This window comes from Rhinolophus ferrumequinum, chromosome 16, assembly GCF_004115265.2.
Source record: "Rhinolophus ferrumequinum isolate MPI-CBG mRhiFer1 chromosome 16, mRhiFer1_v1.p, whole genome shotgun sequence".
In the NCBI taxonomy this organism is placed as follows: domain Eukaryota; kingdom Metazoa; phylum Chordata; class Mammalia; order Chiroptera; family Rhinolophidae; genus Rhinolophus; species Rhinolophus ferrumequinum.
This window is the reverse complement of record NC_046299.1, coordinates 31,308,294-31,322,870: the sequence shown is the minus strand read 5'-3', so window position 1 is coordinate 31,322,870 and position 14,577 is coordinate 31,308,294.

Sequence of the window (14,577 nt, the reverse complement as noted above, 5' to 3'; positions counted from 1 at the left end):
AAAATTTCTTAGTTATAAATGATCATTGTAATCTATTTTGAGAAGTAATTATTTATTAATCACTTTATTAATATATAAGATGAAAATAAGTATATTTTAAGTAAATTATAAATGAATATTCTGTAGGAAATTATCATTAATCAGGGTGAGTGAGGGAATCTTCTTCAAAATGTTTAAGCCAATTCTTTTTCTAAAATCATAAAAGGGTGGGATGGAAAGTTTTTAGGATAAAAAAAAACAGTGTGCAATTTCAGGGCAGGTCCAGGAGGCCAATCCAATTTATCTTTATAGTTTGCATCTACCTTAGTAGGATAGGCCCTCTAACTTGTCTCAACATCTACAGAACTTTTCAATGTCTGATCTATACAACCCATAAATCATCTTATTGTTTTATTTTGTTAAGTATCTTTTAACACGTATGTTTCATTTTTACCTGTATGACAAATTCTTGAGGACAACCACTATTTCTCTTTGTTCTTAAAATTTTCTTTAGCACTTAACACTAGCTGTGGAAGAGTGTAGGCGTTAAATAAATATAATAATACCTAATCTTCCTAATACAGTTTTTAGTGTATTAGGTTAGTTGTTCCCAGACCTATATATAATAGAATCACTTGGATAACTTAAAACAAAATCCAGCTCCTATTCAGGTCTCCTGATCTCTGAGTAACAGAGCTAAGGGATCAGTAGACACTAATATAGCCGATCCACTGACTGAGCACCGCTCAGTACTCTATTTTATTTAACAGGCCTTTAATATTCTCAACAACTCTATAAAGATGTTAACAGTTATATTATACAAATAATAATATTTAGTAACAATGATAACAACTAACATTTGCTATGTGCTTACTGTATACCGAAGTTCTAAGTACCTTTCACTCATTAACTGATAAGAGGACAAAAGGAGTCCATTTCTTGAGATCTGGAAGCTAGCCCTCAGAAGAGCCTGGATTTGAACCCATCTTTTCCACTGCAAAGATTTTTTTCACTGCATCATACTGCCTTCCAGCAAAAAAATTATTTGCTGACTTATGGTAAAAGGTAGGATTTTCACATTAGTTAAAAGCATCTTAATCAAATCCTTTCCATTCCATCTAAGGTTTGTGTCTTTTGGGATTTCTATTCAGGGGATGCTGGGCTGACCAAAACCTCCTCAGACAATCTTCAAGGCAACGTGAAGGCTAATATATAAGCAGGCGCCGTCTCAGACTCTCTGTTTACCACAAGGTAAATAGAAGCCAATAGCCTGGATTCTTGGCCTGCACAGGCCTGATGACACGATATGAGTAGTCACTCAGTGAGACAAATAAATATTGATAAAGAACTAAGTCAGAGGATAAGGATAATAGCATCCTCCATTATAGAAAGCTGCTGACCCTATTCTTAATAATTGCCTTATTTCCTATACTCACCAGAGTTACTCTTAGAGAAAGTTCAGTATTTCATGATCTTTCTTATTTTCATATCAGCCCCATTTCAACTGTGCTGTATAAACAAATTTAGGCTCTTCCTCACATTTGATGAAACTTTCATTTTACATTCTAAAACCGTTAACGGGAATCATAATCACCATCCAACCTTCCCTGTCTGCTCCTCAAATCCCCTGCCACAAAACAAAATCCAGGAATTCTCGCTACAGCTGAATTCATTTATATGCTAAAAAATAAGGTGTTTATGCACTGTGGCCACAATTAACACTTAGCTTTAATTGTGTTAAAGCTGATGTCCTCCGCCTTGCATCCTGGCATAATGGCATAATTATATGCCATTATATTTTCCAGGGTACCAAATATAAACTGAAATGTCCAGATAAAGTATGTGATGAAAATGACTTAGGAATTTGAAATGGAAAAGCTTTGGGTTGTGGAACTGCTTCTGGCTTTCACCAATTTGTATAAGAAACTTCACCCTCCTGGGCCTTTTTCTCTTTTGCAAAATGGGAATAATGGCGTGTACATGGTAAGGTTGTGGTGAAGATTAATGAGATCATATCTATGCCTCCTCCCACAACAGGGACTAGCCCACTGGTCTCAGTGTGCAACATTTCCTTCCAGCCCACTGATGTACCTTTCCTCTGCAGGGAAGTGGGGGCAAAATCTAACTCTGCACTTAACCTCTTGCCCACACTAACGCAGCAATGGGCAGCCTCTGCCACTCACGCCTACTGACACATGCTGCTCAGGGTCCCTGTCAAGTTAACTCCGAGTTCTAAGACTTCAGACACAAACTAGAAATCCTGTAAAACAACATAATTCAATGGTGGGGAGAAAAGAGAAAAATGTGAGATTTATGTAATACATATGCGTGGGCAGTGAGGTAAGGCGGGCATCATCTTAAAGGAATACAGTCTGAAGGATACACTTTTTATCCCTCACTAATATCCTTCATTGATTGTCTAAACATCAGCCTTATTTTAAAAGAAAAAAATTAAAATGAGGAAAGCATAATTCGTTCATGCAAAGTTTCTCAAGTGTTCTATTTCCATTGAAAGACTGGTGTGCAGGGATAAAGAAATATACATACCTCTAGATCTTGGAATACTGTATACAGTAGTCTCCCCTTCCCCACACTTTTGCTTTCTACAGTTTCAGTTACCCATAGTCCAAAAATGTTAAATGGAAAATTCCAGAAATAAACAATTAATAAGTTTTCAATTGCACACCATTCTAGTGGCATGATGAAATCTTGTGTCATCCCACTCCGTCCTGTTTGGGATGTGAAACACCCCTTTGTCTAGTATATCTCACTTCAACTCATCACATAGGCATCGTGTCATCTCATATCACCACAAGAGGAAGGGTGAGTATAGAACAATAAAATATTTTGAGTGAGAGAGAAAAAGAGAGAGACCATATATTCATATAACTTTTATTATAGTATATTGTTATAATTGTTTTATTTTATTATTAGTTATTACTGTTAATTTCTTACTGTGATTAATTTATAAATTAAACTTTATCATAGCTTTGTATGTATAGGAAAAAAACATTTTATATATATATTTATATATATATATGAAAATATTTTATATATATATGAAAATATATAGTGTGTGTATATATATATATATATATATATATATATATATATACTATCCATGGTTTCAGGCATCCACTGGGGGTCTTAGACTGTATCCTCCGTGGATAAAGGCAGACAACTGTACTGAGAGTGCCAAGAGTAATTTGAATAGCATAGAATTTTATGAAACTTTTCACAATGTATATTTTTCATTTGATCCTCTCAACAACTCTCTGAGACAGAAAAGGAAGATACTGTCTCCATTGTGTAAAGGAGAAAACTGTGACACTTATCCAAAGCCACTAGGTCATGCTGCATAATGAACCCCAAATTTCAGTGGGTTCCAGTGACAAGTGTTTGTATCTCACACACATGCAGGGCATTTGTAAATTAACTTTGTTTCTGTCCCACAGCTCCTTCATTTGAGGAGCAAGGCTGTAAGCAGCTCTGTCTCATTGCATGGCAGAGGTAAAAGGGCTATGGTGGAGCCACGTATAGTAGCTCTTAAAGCTTTTGCTGGTACTTAGCATACAAAACTCTGCTCACATTTTATTGGCTAAAGTAAGTCACACGTTCAAGCCTGGTTTTAGAATTAGGGGGAATATAATCCCTTTATAGGGAACAGAGAGCAAAACTGGGAACATCAATGTGCACAGAAACTACTAGAGTGGGAATGAAAACTGAGGTTTTCTGATCCTTACATGCAGTACTATTGGACCTAGCACATTCCAATGGTGAATGGATATAGTAGGCACTGAAAACTAATCTCCTGAATGAATGAGTGAATGAAAGAAAAAAGGATAAATGAAGGTTATCCATTCATTTTTCTCCTTCCTTGGGTGAGGATCCTTTTGGACAATTATTGAGCCTTGTGATTTCTAGACATCAACCATACAGTATCTTAGATACCTACACACATTTTACAACGTTGTAGGATTGAGCCAACGAGACTGGGACCAACACCAGAAATATACCAACACAATCTAAAAGAAATGCCATAACAGGAGAATTTGTCCACAGAATAATAAACACTGCGGTCCTTTGAATGGAGGCTAAAGATGAAGAATTCTTACCAGAAGGAGACTGAGGATGGTGGACATGAGGTTCATTGTGGCTAAAGGTTCTGATGCTGACTCCTTCACAAACAAGCTCATATAAATGAAGTGGAAGAGTTTGTGCGGTGGACTATCAAGGCCGTGCACTTATGCAAACTGGAATGCACAGCTCATAATTTTAATTTACCTTTTCCCCCCAAGTAGACTGCCACCTCTTTGTTAGGAATCCAACAGGCATTAATTGTGTGCCCATTATATGCCAAGAATTATTTAAGATACAAGGGATATAAATTTAAAAAGAAATAAAAACTTCTTTCTGTTAACATGAACTTTCTTTTCCAGTACAATACACATAATTATTTCTCTGTCATCATAGAGAAGAAAAAAATACATGGAGAGTCAGATGGTATTAAAGTCTACAGAAAAAAACTAAAGAAAGGGAATGAGAAATCCTAGTGGAAGAAGGTGGTAGTAGGAATTGCCGTTTCATAGAGTGGTCATGGAAGAATTTATTGAGATCATGACCCTTTACCAAAGATCAGAAGGCAGTGAGGACGCAAACTATGCAGCTCTGGTAAGTGTTCCAGGCAGAGGACACAGGAAGTGCCGAGCCTTGAAGTGGGAGAGTACCCAGCAGGTCTGAGAAAAAGTGAGCAGCCATTGTGGCTGGAGCTGAATTAACAAAGAGGATAAAAGCCAGAAATGAGATCAGAAGGGCATGGGGAGGGAGGGCAAACCGTGCAACTCATCGTCAGTTCTTTGACTTTTGCTTTAAGATAAGAAGTCACTGGAGGGTTTTGGCAGAGGGCTGACATCATCTACTTAAAATTTTCAGAGATTGCTCTGGTTTTGTTTGCAAGGAGAGAAATGGGGAGATCAATGAGGAGGCTATGGCAATAGTCTATGTGAGATTTAGTAATAGCTTGCACCAGGGTGAAGACGGTGAAAAGTGGAGCTTTCTTAATGTATTCTGAAGGTGGAGATGACATCATTTGCTGATGGACTGACACCATTTGTTGGGTATTAGAAAAAGAGAGGCATCAAGGTAGGCTCAAGTTTCAACCTGAGCAACTGGACAGTGTTGCATTTGCAAAGATAAGAAAGACTGTTGGAGGGGAAGATTTGAGAGAAAAATAAGTTCAGTTTTTGGCAATTGAATGTTATTAATAAAATGACTATACGCCACTTCAATGATAATTTCAAATAGGAAGTAAGACCCAACTTTTGAGTTCAGAGAAAAGGTGTGGTTAAAGATAAAATCTGAGAGTCAATAGAGTCTAAACGCTTTAAAGCCGTAAGACTAAATACAATCATCAACAGAGTAACAATAGAAGCAAAGACCCATATTTACAGGTCAGGGAGATGAGAAGGAACCAGAAAAGGAGACTGGTAAAGACCAGTCATCAGGGTATGTGGAAAACCAAGAGCGTGAGAAGCCAAGGAGAAAAATATATGGCAAGGAATACAGTCTAGACAAAAACAGTTCTGGTGGAATGATGGGATTATAATATGGATTGGAGTGAATTCAGGAGGAAGTGGGGTGGGAGCCATTTCCAAGTCCAACGTGGGCCTTGGACAGGAGCATAGGCAGTTCAGAGAGATACAAAAGGGAAGGCAGGGTTACAAGAGGGTGCACCGATATGGGCAGGAGGACAGACATGATGGTGGAATATTGTGCAAGTTTTCTGCTGGACACTCTTATTTTAAAACAAAAGAGGAACCAATGCCATCAGCCAAGACTGAGTTTTAAGAATAGCAGTGAATGTATTGTGAAAAACAAGACAACAGACTCAAAATGTCGTCACTTATGCTAAGACCCATGTCTCCAAACCAAGACTTAAGTTAGTTACAGTTTCGGCTTTTCCAGAAATGAATCTTAATCAGGAATTACCTGATCAGCAGGAGTTAGGTAATCTGCCTGATAGACCCTTGCCATCCTTGAAGAAACCTTGAAACAACCAAACCTCTTTTTTGCAAATATAACTTCCTTGCTTCCACTCCCTTCTGCCTATAAAAGTGTTTCATTTTGTACAGCTCCTTGGGGGTTCTTTCTATCTGCTAGACTGAATGCTGCCCTATTTAAATCAATTTTTGCTCAAACTCTTAAATTTTTAAATATGCCTCTGTTTATGTTTTAACAGTTCAAAATGGTTGCCAAGAATAGACTGAGAGAATGAATGAGCTTTCTATGTGTACTGGAGCTGGATACATATTCCTGGGCCGTGCAAAGATACAGACATGAATATGATTTTTTAAATTAAGTGAGACAACTCAGCAAGGATAAGTATTTTTCTAGGAGCAGAAAAGAGTAGGTACAAAGTTAGATTTAACTAGAGTTGGGCTTTTGCCAGATGAAGGGGATAAAGGAGAGAGTGGCAAGGAGGGTAGGGGAGAAATGCAGGGAGAGATTATGACACACTAGAAATTTTAAGCTACATGAGAAGGAAAATGAAAATGCAGAGGTGGCACTGGACAGTGCAAATGTGGACATTTCAGTGAATTGTAGGTCCTAGAGAGGTTGTGGTTAGCAAATGCAATGCTTAAAATTGAGATTATATAGATGCACCGTAGTTCGTTGTAAAAAGAAGACAAAAGGTGACCTTGGGGTTTCAAAAGGTCAGCTAGGGTTGAGAGATAGATCAGTAAAGCAGAGAATGTCAATAAGGAAATTAGAGACCAAAGTATTGAAAAGATCATATACATGGATATTAAATCACCCCAAATGATAACATGAGTAGAATTGGAAAGAATTCACTGAGCCAGGAGTTAAAAGCTTCAGGCAGCGAGAAGGAGTGAAATCTGGGTCTGTGGATGACCACAGCAAGGAGAGTGGATGCTAGAGTCTGATGACATGTGGTGCAAAGCTGTGAGCTGTGTGTGGGCGGGAAGGGGAGAGGAGGGGAAAGAGAAGAATTGTCTGAGGAGCAAGGGGTACAGCAACCTTCTCAGGAAACCAATGGCAAAGGGCTTTGGGAGAGAATATATCCACCACTTAGAGGTTCTGCAGGGGAAGCAGTGCATTTAGAGTGACCCACTTTTTAGGTAGAGCGATATGGTAACAGGGAACATTTAGAGAAGTTTTCTGAAGATATCAAGAATTCTGCTCATGATGACCTTGAGTTTCAGAATATACAATGGAATGGTTTTAGGAATTGAGGTTGAGTGAGTGAGAAGGGGTGTGTATGGAGTGATACAGCGATGACAATCTAAAGGATGACCTGCATTCGCAAGCCTGCTTTGGGTGATTGGACGCAAGAGATAAATGGCCACAATGAGCCTCAATCCTGATGGTACTGAGGCAGGCAGTAGTGATGAGTCTGTGAGTATCAATGACGGGGGAAAAGCATGGGTGACTGGGTTGTGTTTATGTGGAGGGAAAGGAGAGGGGAGGTCTTACCTGGACTGGCCAGGTCTCCCAGGTTTCTTCCTCATTCCTGTGGAAGTCACTGGGGATCATGTTTGCGTTTTTACCCCAGTGCCCTCCATGCATAGAGATGGTGTTTGGTAAGGGTTTGTTGACTGAGACCAATCCCTGTGTTGATAAATTATCAATAACCATTACTTAGATTTCAACCCTAGAGGTAATATAGATGAAGTAAGTTTGAATACCTTGGAATATCTGTGGAGTTTTTCAGTGTTGGAATCCCATCCTCTGATACCAGATACTGTTAAGCTTCACATGCTAGAATGATCTGAGAATGAATTATCACTGACTCATGGATCCAGCTCCTTTCTCCTGCAGTGATCACTTGAAGTCACAATGACCTCTTCTGACTACTTGTAATGGCAGCACAGTGGGGACCACTGTTTCTGGACAGGGCACTGTTAATAGACTGGTTTGCTAGTACTGTTTCTTGTAGCTTAGAGAAAAAGGGAAAGTGAAACCAAAGAACAGAGATTTAATGCCACTCAGTTGAGAAACATATCTGAAAAACACTATAAAACTTCTGATGTTTAAAAGGTCTTTGCAAGATGATTTTGGTCTTTTTCAGAGAGTGAAGGACATTTTAAAGACATTAAAGAACGTATGACTTTTACTTGTATAGAATAAAAAATAACACAGAAACACAGGGATCAAGAAATCCGAAGAACCCTTCTTCAGAAGGATTCTGGTCAGGGAAGGAGTTTCCATTTTTAAGAGAGAGATTAGACTTGGGCGATCTTATATCCTTTTTAGCACAATGTTTGTATTCATTTATACGATTTGAATGATTCAAATACTTTCTTTTTTTATAGAAGTAGGAAGTTGGCCAAATGCTTTTACAATATTCCCAACTGTTACAGGCTGGATTGTGTTCCCCCAAAATTCATATATTATAACACTCTAAACCCCAATGTGACTATATCTGGACATAGGGTCTTTAGAAGTCATTAGGTTAAATGAGTTCATAAGGATGGAGCTGTAATCATATAGGACTGCATGGCCTTACAATAAGAGAAAAATTCTTTCTGTCTCTCTACCTCTCTTTCTCTCTTTCTCTCTCTTCCCCACCACCCGTCACCCCATATGAGGACCTACTGAGAAGGCAACCAACTGCAAGCCAGGAAGAGAACCCTCACAGACATCAATTCTGCTGGCAACTTTATCCTGGATATCCAGTCTCCAGAACTAGAGAAAATAAATTTCTGTTGTTTAATCCACCCACTCTACGATATTCTGTTGTGGCAGTCGGAGCAGATTAAGATACCAACCTGCCTACCATTATAGAAATTATGTTTGTTTTGTTCTAAAGGAACAATAGATTCATATTTCATTTTTGCCCAAGAGATGAATTCAGAAAATGTATGCAACAGTAGAATATTTTTCTAGAGAAATGTTTACTTCAGAAGTATTAAGAGATTTAAGGTCCTCGCTCAGACTGCTAGGGTCTCATTGGTGTGGACGGTGCTTACCGTCCAACATGCTGAATGAATAAATAAATGCATGCAAAGAATCTGCTGAATGGCGAGAGACTGTGAGACTGTGAAAGAAGAAAAATACTGAATAATATGTTGCCTTTCAGATCTCACATGAAATGAAAGCCTTAACTGTCTTTAGCACCTGCCTTTATGCTCAGTATGTATTGGGATATCAAAAAGTAGAGAATTGTGTGTGCTTTTTATTTTTTTGAATTTAAAATTACTGGATTGATACTGGCTAAGTCAGTATTCAGTCTCTTTGTCCAGACCCATAAAAGCAATCACATTTTAATGTCACTGTAGACATACGTACTGATTTTTAGCATTACCCTCAAATACATGTCAGCACATAAAAATAAAAAAAAAAGGTTATTGCACACAAGAAAATATAAGAATATAAAAAAGTACCAATCCTTACTCCTAGGTATTTTTTAAAAACAGTCCCATGTTTCTTCCACATCCTTAAAACTAGATTACCCAAACTTCCATTTTTCCTTTTCGTTAGTTATCTTGTAAGCCATAAACTGTTACAACTCTTATTCAAAGTGAAAGGGCAAAAATCATTAAAAGTAACTTTGGTCTGTTCTCCAACCAGGTGGTGAGACATCTGGTAGAGAGAACGCAAAGGCCGGCTCTCAGGGGAAATGGGGTTCATTGCCTGGGGTTCATTGGCTGGGCAGCCGAGGAGTGTGTTTTTTTCCCTTCCATAATTCCAGATGGCACATATTGCACTGTGTTAATCCAAAAAATGAGACATGGACTAATCGGCTCTCACAAATGTGTGAATTTTGTATTTAAAAAAATATTAGCATTAAAAACATCAATTTGAGGGTCCTGGGCCATTCAACTAGAAATAATCTGTGACGTTTGTGTGAGAAATAGATGACATTTGCCAAGTTTTCTGTCAATCCCTCTTCTCTATTCCTTCCTTCTCTGACTCCCTACCTGATTCTCTTCAATCTATCACCTACTCAATATTATTTCCTCGTTCTCTGGGAAGGCAAATGTAGAAAAATAGCAAAATACTATTTATCAAGTTTTAGAGTCAGAACTAGTTTAAGTCCCAGGTGACCCATTTAATAGCTACATGATCTTGGACAAGTTATTTCATCACTCTATGACTCAATCTTTTCATTTCTAATAAGGAAACAATAATGGTATCTAATTATAGGGTTGCTAGATGAATCAAATGAAATAATACATGTTATACTCCTTGCCTACGGTAAGCGGTCACAATGTTAGCCATTATTATCTCATGATTGCATTTTGAGATCTTTGTAAAGTGAGCTTATTAATTTACTACTTTTCTCAGTCTTTTATCTTTTTCTTTTCTACTTCTAAGAACACTGAGTGAGAAAAATTGCCCTGCTTCCCCTATAGAAATTTTATAACGTTAGACAACTGTCCTGTTGAGGGAACTTCTGGGCTATCTGTGCATTTCCTTGCCCTTTGTTCCTGGTTTCTCAGTTCTATCTTGTTTTGCTATTTTCCATCATTTCTCCCTTAAAGCCAAATAGCTTTTCATCTCTATTTCTACGGAAAGCCTGAACCCTCTATATTCTGTTTTGTTACCGTGTGAGTATCTTCTCTCTGTTCATCTGGGCAGATGTTCTCAGCATGGATCGTTTTCTCTCTCAGTCTGCCTTGTCCATGCAGCTGGGCTGAAATTTCATCACTTTGCCCCCTTTTTCCATGATCTTACAGGCCATATTCAAATCTATTGAATTTACAGAGGCTACCACTAGATTCTTTCTTCTTTCACACTCTTTTTTGCCTACTTTTCTCAGCTTTTCTTTCTTTTTTTTTTTTAAATTATTTGTCTGCTTGCTCATTCTCGTCCAACTCTGCTTTCACTGATCATCTTTCAGTTTCCTTAAACACTAGTCTATTTGTGGGCTCTGAGTCTTCCTGCATGCTCATTCCTCTGACTGGAATTTTCTTCTCTCCCGTTACTTGATCAATTTTTATTCATCTTTATATCTCAACTTAGATGTCAGGAAACTTACTATGACCTCTCAGTATCTCACTTTATGTGTTCAATGTATATTGTGCTTCCTTGAGACACATTTATTCAAATTAAATTACTATGTACTTAATTGTGGAGTAGCTGCCTCCTATACCAGACCAAAAGCAGACCACAGGTTGGTGTTTTGTTCACTAATCCAACTCCAGCACTTACCACAATGCCTGGTAGATAGTAAATTCTCAGTAATACTTCTTGTATGGATAGATGGATGGATGAATAAATGAATGAATGAGTGAACATGTGATTTGCATACCCCTTTCCCATTACTTCTATAGTATGATACAGGCTCTCTCTGACTAGTTCCTCTATCAAAGATAACCATCCTATACTGTAATGAAATACACCAGAAAGAGGGTTCATTTTTCCCTCCATTCCAGAATTTTATATTTATACTTCTCAGTCCAAACTCAACTAAGTATATTTGCTGAACTCCCAGAGATTCAAAGTATCTCTTTAATCAGTTCCCAGTATGTAGCTATTGATTCCGTTATCCTTAGTTTGCTCAGCAGAATCATATGGTCTCTGTCCATAAGAGTCCCCCCTGCCCCGGCCATCTCTGTGGTTGAAAAGCTGCTCTCACTGCCTGTGAATCAGATGCTCGTGTCCAGTCTCTACTTGACAGTGTTCTCTAAATAGCCTCTTCCTCTCACTGCAGGTCCACAGCATTTTGTTCTTTTCCTTTCTTGTACTTTTGTCTTTACAACCCTTGCTGAAGATGGGAGAGTCATGTACAATTCTCTTTCAGAACTGCTTTTGCTGCCTTTGTCCTGTCTCTTGCTAGCAGGTATTTTGAGATTGAAGTCCAGCATGCTTCCACTGCCTTGCTGCCTGCCTGCTCCATGTCCTGGGTAGGTTTTCTGCCTGACATCAGTTTGTCTAGATGTAACTCTTCATTCCCTCACTCTCTTTTTCTAACATCCCTCTGTGCATTTTTATTATTCCTGTGAACCATGGAGGAAACATTTGACCCTCACGATAACCCACAAAGTCAGCATCAGGATACTATTACATTTTGACCATGGACTTGGGGACAGACTCCTGCACTCCAGGTGAATCTCCAAGTGAAGTTTCTAATTTCTCCTCTGAATACGTGAAGCAAATACATATTTTGGAGAATTTTATTCTTCAAAAATGATCCACGTGAATTGCCCATAAGAAAACTTGTTAGAGAGAGTAAAGGTTAATTTCCCAAGGGGCTCTGGGTATTTATGTAACAGAGAGGGAACACTTGGAGCCTGAAGTCACCGAGTCCTTTAGTTATCTATCTCTTTGTGGCCTGGTATGACCTTTAGCAGGAACCAGAAGTCCTGGTGGACAGTCACTTGGACCAGCTGCTGGTGCAGCATTGTGAGTAGAGGGGAAGATGGAGGGAAGGTGGAAGAGAGGCTAGGAAGTGGAGTAAGGTGAGAATAAAGTAGAGGTAGTTAGCACAAAGGAGTGAGAGCAGCTGTGTAGTGCCAAAGCCTGGGGAGGTGGGGAAAGGGAAAAAGAAAAGTATTGCTGTGGATTACAAATTGTAATTTTACAATGTTTAACCAAAATTGAGTTCCTCTTTAATTACACTTGGTTGTTAGACTGTGTTTTTTTGGACTGCAATGCTGTGCAGACTGGACCACATAAGATGCCAGCATTTTTTGATTTGTGTTGGTTTTTGTTTTTTGAATTTTTTGAGTGTTTTTTTAAATTTGGTTTTTGGGGTTTTATTGTTGTTTGTTTTGGTTTTAGGATTTCATTTCTTGCCTGTGGTTTTGTACTTAGTTATAATTATCAGCTGCACTTCTGGTAAACAAAATCCACACAGATCTATGTCAAGGGTTCATTTTCACCATGACTGCCTGACCACTGGATGCAAGGTGTAAGGGAGGACGGCTTAATTAGATGTGAGTCATTCTGGTTCTTGGAATAAAAGTACAAAGTCAGTGGGAAGAACATACAGTTGAGGACCGGATGCTGTAGGCAGACAGGTTTACACAGCATGAATATGAAATTGTAAACTTGAAAGGAGTGTAGCTTTTAATCTGAACTTTGTGGATCCTCAATTTCATGAGCTATCATAGTCCTTTTAGAACAACCAGAGGAGGTCAACATCAGACCCCCATGGAATGACTGACTATATTTACCACCCAATGGAGACAGGATTCCCTGAGGACTGGGCTGGTGCTGGGGAACTTCCGTGAAACAGGCTTTCTATTCGTGGGTATAAATGTTCTTCCTCCAGAAACAATAAGTTCTCATGGAGAACCAAGCCAGAGAACAGAGAAAAGACCTCTGAGTCGTGGTTTAAATATGTCATTATTATGGTCCCGGGATTTAAATCCTCAGAGGCTGAGAAATGTTCAAGCCAAGTGTGAGCCCACATGCCTGCAAAGCAGTTTCCAGCCGCCCAGACACAGAGACAGTGTCCCTGTGGAGAGCTGCAGCACTTCTCAGAATAAGGGTGTGGGCAACGGACAGAGGCTGGGACTCACAAGACTAATGACCAGGTCTCAGTGGACAGACGAAAATTGCTCCAGCTAAGTGTTCAAAGCGGAGAACTCCAAAAGTGTTTCTCCATCAGAGCTGTAAAAGGAGGCACAGAGTATCCAAAACCAAAAAAAAAAAAAAAAAAAAAAAAAATGCTGGGGCAAATAGTGGGAGCAAATTAAGGTTCAGATTTACTAAACAATTTTGTAATTCATGGTAACCCAAAGGGATTCCTGAAATTCTCTTCGTAAGCGAAGCTAATCAGGGTCTAGCAATGGAAGAAGGATTTCATGTCGGCACTTTCAGAATGAGGCAGAATATTGGAGCTTTGCTCAGTGACAGCCAAAAGGACTCAGGCAGCCAGGATGCTGCAGGAAATCAAGTCTCTTGAATTCAGACCTTCTTTCCTTAAGCAAGGCCTAGGTCAGTACAGTAACAAAGCTCCTTTTTCCCAACTGGGGAGAGACTCCTGGAAGCTTCCCTGAGCTCAGCTTGGAGGCTAAATTCCAGGACTTGCTTCCAACATGGTTGTGTTGCTATCATCATTCCCTTGTAGTCCGTCTTCCATTTCATAGTGGATTAGGCTAAATAACCAGGCCCAGGCTGTATGCAATTTTAACAGTTGGAGAGAGCTCTGCCTTCAGTTAGAGCAATGATAAACAACTAGTGGCCTTCTGTTCATGACAGGTAGAGAAATTAGGAAATATATCATATTCCTTACTTTTTCAGGGTCACAGACCTTTGGGAGGAGAAAATGGAAACCTTCAGCCATTATTTTACCTGCAGGAAACTCTCCATTCCCTAAAAACAAAGATTGTAAGATGGGAGCTAATGGAACATCAGAAGTATATTCCTCGTGGGTTTCCTTATGTTTACTCCTAGGAGGGGTAGTGGAGGATCATGGAAGACAGAGTGACTGTGTCCTCCTGTCATTCCCCCATGATAAACCTCACCCCTTTAATAGCCGCAGAAATCATGAAGGCCTGGCAAGGATAAAAGCATGGAATGGAAAAGTGTTTGTGAGAAGTTGGGCAGAGAAAAGCCACGTGGGTGAGAACGTGGTAGATTATTTCCGGAATTGGACAAATTAAGGATCCATGGGCATCAAGTTAG